Source organism: Mobula birostris, chromosome 20 (assembly GCF_030028105.1).
Source record: "Mobula birostris isolate sMobBir1 chromosome 20, sMobBir1.hap1, whole genome shotgun sequence".
Classification (NCBI taxonomy): domain Eukaryota; kingdom Metazoa; phylum Chordata; class Chondrichthyes; order Myliobatiformes; family Myliobatidae; genus Mobula; species Mobula birostris.
This window is the reverse complement of record NC_092389.1, coordinates 65,315,298-65,323,687: the sequence shown is the minus strand read 5'-3', so window position 1 is coordinate 65,323,687 and position 8,390 is coordinate 65,315,298. Positions and strand designations below refer to the sequence as shown.

Sequence of the window (8,390 nt, the reverse complement as noted above, 5' to 3'; positions counted from 1 at the left end):
TGTTGTTTTGTGACAGCAGTACATTGCAATATCTAGTGATAAAAACTACAAATTACAATCAGTATGTATAAAATTAAATTTGAAGAGCACTGCAAAAAGCGAGGGAAAATACTGAGGAAGTGTTCTGGAGTTCATTGTCCATTTAGAAATCTGATGGCAGAGGGGAAGATGCTGTTCCTGAAACGTTGAGTGTGTCTCCAGGGTCCTGTACATCCTCCTTGATGTTATCAATGAGAAGACGGCCTGTCCTGGGTGATGGGGGCTTAATGATGGACGCCACCTTTTTGTGGCATCATCTTTTGACTGTGTCCTGGATGCTGTGGAGTCCAGTGTCCATGAAGGAGCTGGCTGAGTTTACAACTTTCTGCAGCTTTTTCCGATCCTGTGCAGTGGCCTCTCCACACCAGGCAGTGATGCAACCAGTTAGAATGCTCTCCACAGTACGTCTGTAGACATTTGCAAGTGTTTTTAGTGACAGACCGATTCCCTCAATCTCCGAATGAAATATCGCCGATGTTGTGCCTTCATTGTAACTGCATCAATATGTTGGGCCCAGGATAGTTCCTCAGAGATGTTGTCAGGCAGGAAATGGAAATTGCTACCTTTTTCACTTCTGATCCCACGATGAGGACTGGTGTGTGTTCCCTCGACTTCCCCTTCCTGAATCCACAATGAATTCCTTTGTCTTAATGATGTTGAGGTCAAGGTTATATATGTGTCTATACACACAGACGTGGGTGTGGAGAGAGCAGAGCAGTGGGCTGAGCACGCATCGTTGAGGTGTGTCAGTGTCGATTGTCAGCAAGGGGGAGATGTTATTTCTGATCCACACAGACTGTGGTCTCCTGGTGAGGATTCAGTTGCAGAAGGAGGTACAGAGGCCCAGGGTTTGGAGCGTGTTGATTACAATTGAGGGTCTGATTGTGTTGAACGCTGAGCTGTAATCAGCAGCCTGACTTGTGTATTGCTATTGTCCTGCTGATCTAAGGCTGAGTGGAGAGACAGTGAGATTGCATCTGCTGTGGACAGATTGTGGCGATCGGCAAATTGCAGTGGGTCCAGGTCCATGCACAGGCAGGAGTTAATTCTCGTCATGACCAACCGCTCATATAACCGTATAACAATTTCAGCATGGAAACAGGCCATGTCCGCCCTTCTAGTCCGTGCCGAACTCTTACTCTCACCTAGTCCCACCAACCTGCACTCGGCCCATAACCCCCCGTTCCTTTCCTGTCCATATTTCTATCCAATTTAACTTTCTATCCAATTTAACTTTAAACGACAACATCGAACCTGCCTGAACCACTTCTGCTGGAATCCCGAGATTCGTTTTTCTGTGGGCAAGCTCAGTAAAGCAAAGAACCATAATAGAATTCACAAACAGGCATCCGCTAGTCTCGCGAGACCATGGATTTGCGTCTTGGAAGGTTTCCAGGGCGCAGGCCTGGGCAAGGTTGTATGGAAGACCGGCAGTTGCCCATGCTGCAAGTCTCCCCTCTGCTCGCCACCGATGTTGTACAAGGGAAGGGCACTAGGACCCATACAGCTTGGCACCGGTGTCGTCGCAGAGCAAATGTGTGGTTAAGTGCCTTGCTCGACGACACAACACGCTGCCTCAGCCAAGGCTCGACGAGCGACCTTCAGATCACTAGACGAAAGCCTTAACCACTTGGCCACGTGCCAACATTAAAAACTGTACTCAACAGGACAGACAAAAGAAAAAGGAAATCATATGCAAAAAAACACAACAAACTATGCAAATACAAAAGAAAATAAATAAATAAATATAATAATAATAATAATGCATATTAATAACATGAGATGAAGAGCCTTGAAGGTGATTACAAAGGTTTGAGATTGGTGACCCTGTCCACCTTTGATCCCCGATGAGGACTGGCTCATGGACCTCCAGTTCCCTCCCTCTGGGGTTAATAATCAGCTCCTTGCTCTTGCTGACATTGAATGAGAGTTTGTTATGAGACCACAAGTTACAGCAGAATAATTAGGCCATTTGGCTCACCGAGTCTGCATGGTAATTTCAACACGGCTGATTCATTATCCCTCTCAGCTCCAGTCTCCTGCCTTCTCCCTGTATCCCTTCATGCCCTGACCAGTCAAGGATCTATCAACCTCTGCCTTAAATATTAATAATGACGACCTCCACAGCTGGCTGTAGCAAGGAATTTCACAGATTCACTAATCTCTGGTTTAAGAAATTCTTCCTCATCTCCATTTCAAAAGGACACTCCCACATCCTTTCCACAGGCCTTGCAACAGGGCCGGGATTCTTGTGATGTCTGCATGTGTATTTGAGTCTGTGTGCTTGTTTGCTTCTATTGATGTGTGTGAGTGTGCATGTACTGTACACAGCATGTGTCTGTGCGAGCACGTGTGTGTCTGTCTGTGTTTCGTATGAGTCTCATGGCCTGTGTGCACATTTATGTCAATGTGTGCCTCTCTGCGCGAGCAGGTGTGGATCGGTGTTTGAGTGTGTGTGTGTCTGACTGTGAAAGTGAGTGTGTGTGTCTGTGTGAGTGAGTGTGTGTGTGAGTGTGTGTGTCTGTGTGAGTGAGTGTGTGTGAGAGTGTGTGTGTGTCTGTGTGAGTGTGTGAGTGTGTTTGTGTGTGTGTGTCTGTTAGTCTGAGTGTGTGTGTGTGTGAGTATGTGAGTGTGAGTCTCATTCTGCCTTTGGATGGATGTCTGTGTGCTTTTGCGTCTTTGCTCAAATTTGAAATTAAACTTATTATGAAAGTACATATACATAACCATGTACGACCATGATATTCATTTTCTGACGGGCATGCACAGTAGAACAGAAAAATATAATAAAATAAAAATAAACTACACACGAAGACCGACAGACTCATAATACTGAGACGATGAGTTGCAGAGACCTGGAAAATGTGTCCATACGTGTGGGACCTCCTTCCCCAAGGCAGCAGCGGGAAGAGAGCGTGGCCTGAGCGGGTGGGGGGTGTTATCATTGATGCTGCTTTCTTGTGGCAGCACTTCTTGTCGATGTGCTGAATTTTTTTTTGCTGGCTGGGAGATGTCCAGCACTTTCTGTAGAATTTTCCGTTCATGGGAACCGGTTTCTGTCCCGGGCTGTGATGCAACCAGTCAGGATACTGTCTATCATGCATTTATCGAAGTTTGTCAGAGTTTTAGACGACAAGCTGAACTTGTGAAAACTTCTAAAGCAGTAGCAGTGCTGTGCCTCCTCTGTGACAGCAGGTACGTGTCAGCTCTCTGAACTGGCAGCGCCAAAGCATTTATAGTCATCAGCCCTGTGGAAGAACATTTGAAATATGAAATCAAAAGAGCTGTGTGTTGTTAAAGCTTTGGGAGCTTGTGGATTTTTCCTAGATAGAAACACAAGCTGATTTCCCTGTAACTCAGAGGGAGGAGAATGGAGAGAAGGTGAGGGGGCGGGGGAGAGAGGGTTAAAACAGTTGTGTGCTGTTAAAGTTTGTGACTTCGTCGATAGCCTGTATTTATCCAATTCAGTTGCAAGTCTGCAGAACTAAGGTCATTGTGCTGACCACAACCCCTCAGTAGAGCGATAATACAGCTGTACAAATGAGATAAGTGCAGACGGTTGGGAAAAAACGTTCTGAATTAACTCCTCTGTTCTGATAAAGTCACACACACTTGTCTGCTACTGGATCCGAACTCAAGCTGAGCTCCCTCTAACTCAGAGGGTGGAGAGTGGGGGAAGGGTGGGGGGAGAGTCGGTGGGGGGAGAGATGTAGAGAAAGAAGGGTAGGGAGGGGGAAGAGAGGGTTAAAAGTGTTGAGTGTTGTTAAAGCTTTATGATTTTTTCGATGGCCGGTATTTATCCAATTCAGTTGCAAGTCTGTTAACTAAGATCATTGTGCTGACCACAACCCCTCAGTAGAGCGATAATACAGCTGTACAGATGAGATAAGTGTAGACGGATGGGAAAGAACGTTCTGAATTAACTCCTCTGCTCTGAGGAGTTCATACACACTTGTCTGCTACTGGAACCAAATACAAGCTGATTTCCCTCTCATTCAGAGGGCGGAGATTGGTGGGAGAGATATGGAGAGAAGGTGAGGGTGGCAGACAGAGAAGGGAAGTGAGGGGGAAGAGAGGGTTAAAAGAATTGTGTGCTGTTAAAACTTTGTGACTTGACAGCCTGTATTTATCCAATTCAGTTGCAAGTCTGTAGTACTAAGATTATTGTGCTGACCACAGCCCCTCAGCAGAGCGATAATACAGCTGTACAGATGTGATAAGTGTGGACGGTTGGGAAAGAACGTTCTAACTAACACGTCTGTTCTGATATGGACACACACACTTGTCTGCTACTGGAACCAAACACAAGATGATTTTCCTCAAACTCAGAGTTCCACAAATGTGGACTCTCTATGATCTCATGGTAAAATAAATGATTTTCCACAATGACTGTGGGCAGAGGTTAAAACACCTGCGACATATTCATTGGAATTCAGAAGAATGAGACGAGGTCTTATGGAAACATATAAAATTATGAAAGGGATAGATAAGACTGAGGCAGGAAAGTTGCTTCCACTGGTAGGTGAGACTGGAACTTCCGGACATAGCCTCAAGATTCCGAGGAGTAGATTTAGGACGGAGATGAGATGGAACTGCTTTTCCTGGAGTGGTGAATTTGTAGAATTCTCTACAAAATGAAGCAGTAGAGGCAACCTCAGTAAATATATTTATGACAAGGGTGGTTAGATTTTGCATCGTATGGGAATTAAGGGTTATGGAGGGTTAAGGGACAGGTAGGTGAAGGTGAGTCCTTGGCCACATCAGCCATGATCTTATTGAATGATGGAGCAGGCTCGATGGGCCAGATGGCCGACCCCTGCTCCTATTTCTTATCTTTGTATGTTCTTATATCCCCGCCTGTAGAGTCTAAGACAGCCCGAGCCCAGCCCGGATCCAGGATTCTGGATGAAGTTTTAATGTTAGCAGACGACAGAACAAAGAGCTCGAATCCCAGCGTGACGTGCAGAAGAAAATGCTTTTGAACTCCACGGACGAAGAGAGGGAGATTGGACACGAACCATTAATGACATTAATAATGTTACCATGGAAACGTGGTTAAAGGGACTGTGTAAGGCTGCCACTGATGGGGCAGCCCGTCAGCATAGTGATTTCGTAAATGTCACCAGGTGAATACAAAAAGCGGGATACACTATAACTGACTTTATTTTCCGTTTCCAGGACACATGGGAGTCTTCTGCTGGAATAGACTTGCAGGACAGCTCTGCTCTCGAGGTACAGACAGTCTTGAACTGCGCAGCGACGCTGATTATCTACGTCACCTTCTCCTGACATGTAAACCTCTGATGCATTTACATTCTACCACTCTGTATACTGAACTATCTCAGCTGATTTATTATCAACTGGTCCTTACGGAACACAGAGCAGAAACTCTTTCTTTAACCGGACACATCCATTACGTACGGTCCGGAGGGTGTATCAGCAAAGATGTCATTGAGTGAAGAACAGAAAGAAGAATTTGAAATACCAAAAACAACCCATCATGCTATCCATCAGATGGTCAGGATGTACATCTGTTCCTGTCTCCTCTCCTCCTCAGTACGGTGTCCCTACGGCTGTGTGCTGAGCCCATTGCTGTACACTCTGCTCACACATGACTCCACAGTCAAACACCCGAGTAATCACATCGTCAGGGTCACCTATGACACCACACTTGGGGGGCTCATCGCCAACAACTGTGAGATGGCCGACAGAGAGGAGGTGGAAGAACGCTGAGCCTGATGCCTCTTCCTCAATGTCAGCAGGATAAAGGAGATGGTTATTGACTTTGGGAGGACTCGCACCTCTCACATCGCTCTTTACATCAGTGACGTGGCAGTGGAAATTGTCAGCAGTCTCAAACTCTCATGGTGCCAGAACACATCCTACACCGTCACAGTAAACTCACCGACCCTCCGCTTTCTGAGGAGGCTGCAGAGAGCTGGGCTGTGCACTGTATATCCACACGCATTTCAATCTGCAGGTGCGCAGTGGAGAATATCCTAACTCGTTGCGTCACTGCACAGTACGGAAACTGCACCACGGCTGACAGGAAGGCTCTGAACTGGCAGTCCAAACTGCCCAAAGCATCAGTGACATCAGCCTGTCCACCATCAGGGAGATGGATACAAAAAGGTGTCTGTCCACCATCAGGGAGATGGATACAAAAAGGTGCCTGTCCACCATCAGGGAGATGGATACAAAAAGGTGCCTGTCCACCATCAGGGAGATGGATACAGAAATGTGTCTGTCCACCATCAGGGAGATGGATACAAAAAGGTGTCTGTCCACCATCAGGGAGATGGATACAAAAAGGTGTCTGTCCACCATCAGGGAGATGGATACAAAAAGGTGTCTGTCCACCATCAGGGAGATGGATACAAAAAGGTGGCCGAAAGGCCGGTAACATCATGAAGGATCCCACCCACCCGACTCACGGGCTGTTGCCCCAATCCCGTCATGGAGGAGGCTACATTGCATCCACACCAGAAACGCCCCAGTTACTCAAAACAGTTACTCGCCCCAAGAAGCAAAGTTAATCAACACCTCCTCCCACTAACCCACTCCTGCAACCCGCAACCACCACTACTTCATTATTCCTGTCACTCACCTCATGTACAGCCAGGTGTCACTTTACAGACATGCAATCAATCTGTGTATATAAGCTATCCTATGTATTTATATTTATTGTATTTTTATTATTGTTCTTTATCATTGTGTGTTTCCTTTTTTATTGCTGCTTCTGATCCGGAGTAACAAATGTTTTCTTTTCCTTTACAGTTGTGTACAGAAAATGACATTAAACACAGCTGCTCTGATAAACATACCGGCAACATCATCACAGACACATGACAAAGCCGCACTCACAACAACAGAAACACAAATCATTCACACATTTTATGAGAAGGAACACAAGTAGAACAAAACCATGTAGAGTGTAGTGGTCAACATATTCACAGTACAACATCGCACTCACAGTGTTCAAAACTGAAGTGTCCAGTTGCAGATAAAATGTTAAACCAGCCTTCCTGTCCGCAAAAAATGAATGCAATTGATTGTCAGAAACAAGAGAAAATCTGCAGATGATGGGAATCCGAGCAACACACAGACACAATGCTGGAGGAACTCAGCAGGCCAGGCAGTATCTATGGAAAAGAGTACATTCGACGTGTCGGGCCGAGGCCATTCGGCAGGACTTGCCTTTAGATAATCCAATAGATTTAGCACTTCTGATGTCAGCCTCACTGGCCTATAATTAACTGGTTGAGAACATAGGTGGTGAAACTATTCAATTCATTGCTACAGGTGGCTGTGTTTGCAGGTTATAGAGTGTAAATATGGAGGAGGTTGACAGGTTCTTCATTACTCAAGGCGTGTTTTGTCCCAGGAGGAGTGCAGAAGGATGGGTTCGGGAGGGAAATTGGTCAGCCATGATGAAATAAGGGAGCAGACTCGATGGGCTGAATGACCTGATTCTGTTCCAGTGTCTTGTGCTCCAAACACATATTTACCACCCACCACTTTCCAGTTTCTACAGAGATTGTTCCCTCCATTTGTCCTTCTCCACTATTGTTCCTCCTGGCACCTATCCCTGAAACAGAGAGAAATACTACACCCGTCCATTCATCTCCCTCACTCTATTCATCGCCCAAAGAGAGTCTTCCAGGTGAGGCAACACTTGTCCATTGTATCCGGTGCTCCTGATGCAGCTCCTCCACATCGGTGAGACCTGGCGTAAATTGGGGAAATTGCTCTGTCCAGCGCTTCCTTTTCATCTGACAAAAGTGGAACTCCCCTGTGCCCAAACAATTTCATTCCTATCTTCATTTCCATTCCAACATATCGTTCCATGACTTCCTCTTCTGTCATCATGATGCCAACCTGCGGGTGGAGGAGCAACACCTTACATTTTCTTTATATAACCTCCAACCAGATGGGATGAGTATCGATTTCTTCTTCCAGTAAACTTTACCCTTCCCCCTCCCCTCATCTCCCCCCCCCCCACTCTGGCTCTTACCTCCTTTTCTCACCTGCATATCAACTACTTTTCCCACTCCTCTTTCCCTTTCTCCCATGGCCCATCCTCTCCTCTCAAACCAGATGCCTTGCTCTCCAGCTCTTTATCTTCCCACTCAACGGACTTCACCAATCACTTTCTGGCTATCCTCTTTCTGCTGCCTCGCCTTCCTCCTTCATTTTCCATCCTGAAAAACGGTTTCAGCTGGAAATGTCAACTGTTGATTCATTTCCATAGACGCTGCTTCACCCGTGAGTTCCTCCAGTACATTCTATGGGCAATTCTCCCACCTAGTGGTGTCCTGCCGGAATGGCAGGGCCTCTGTGGACGGGACTCT

At 46.2% G+C, this 8,390-nt stretch overlaps 1 long non-coding RNA gene across 1 annotated transcript; it reads left to right on the top strand.

The window, feature by feature from the left end:
* Nucleotides 1–1,430: 1,430 nt before the first annotated feature.
* On the top strand, nucleotides 1,431–6,872 carry LOC140185404 (uncharacterized). Its single transcript, XR_011882608.1, has 2 exons — nucleotides 1,431–3,234; nucleotides 4,903–6,872. It is a non-coding gene; the product is annotated as an uncharacterized lncRNA (long non-coding RNA).
* The last annotated feature ends 1,518 nt before the right edge of the window (nucleotides 6,873–8,390 follow it).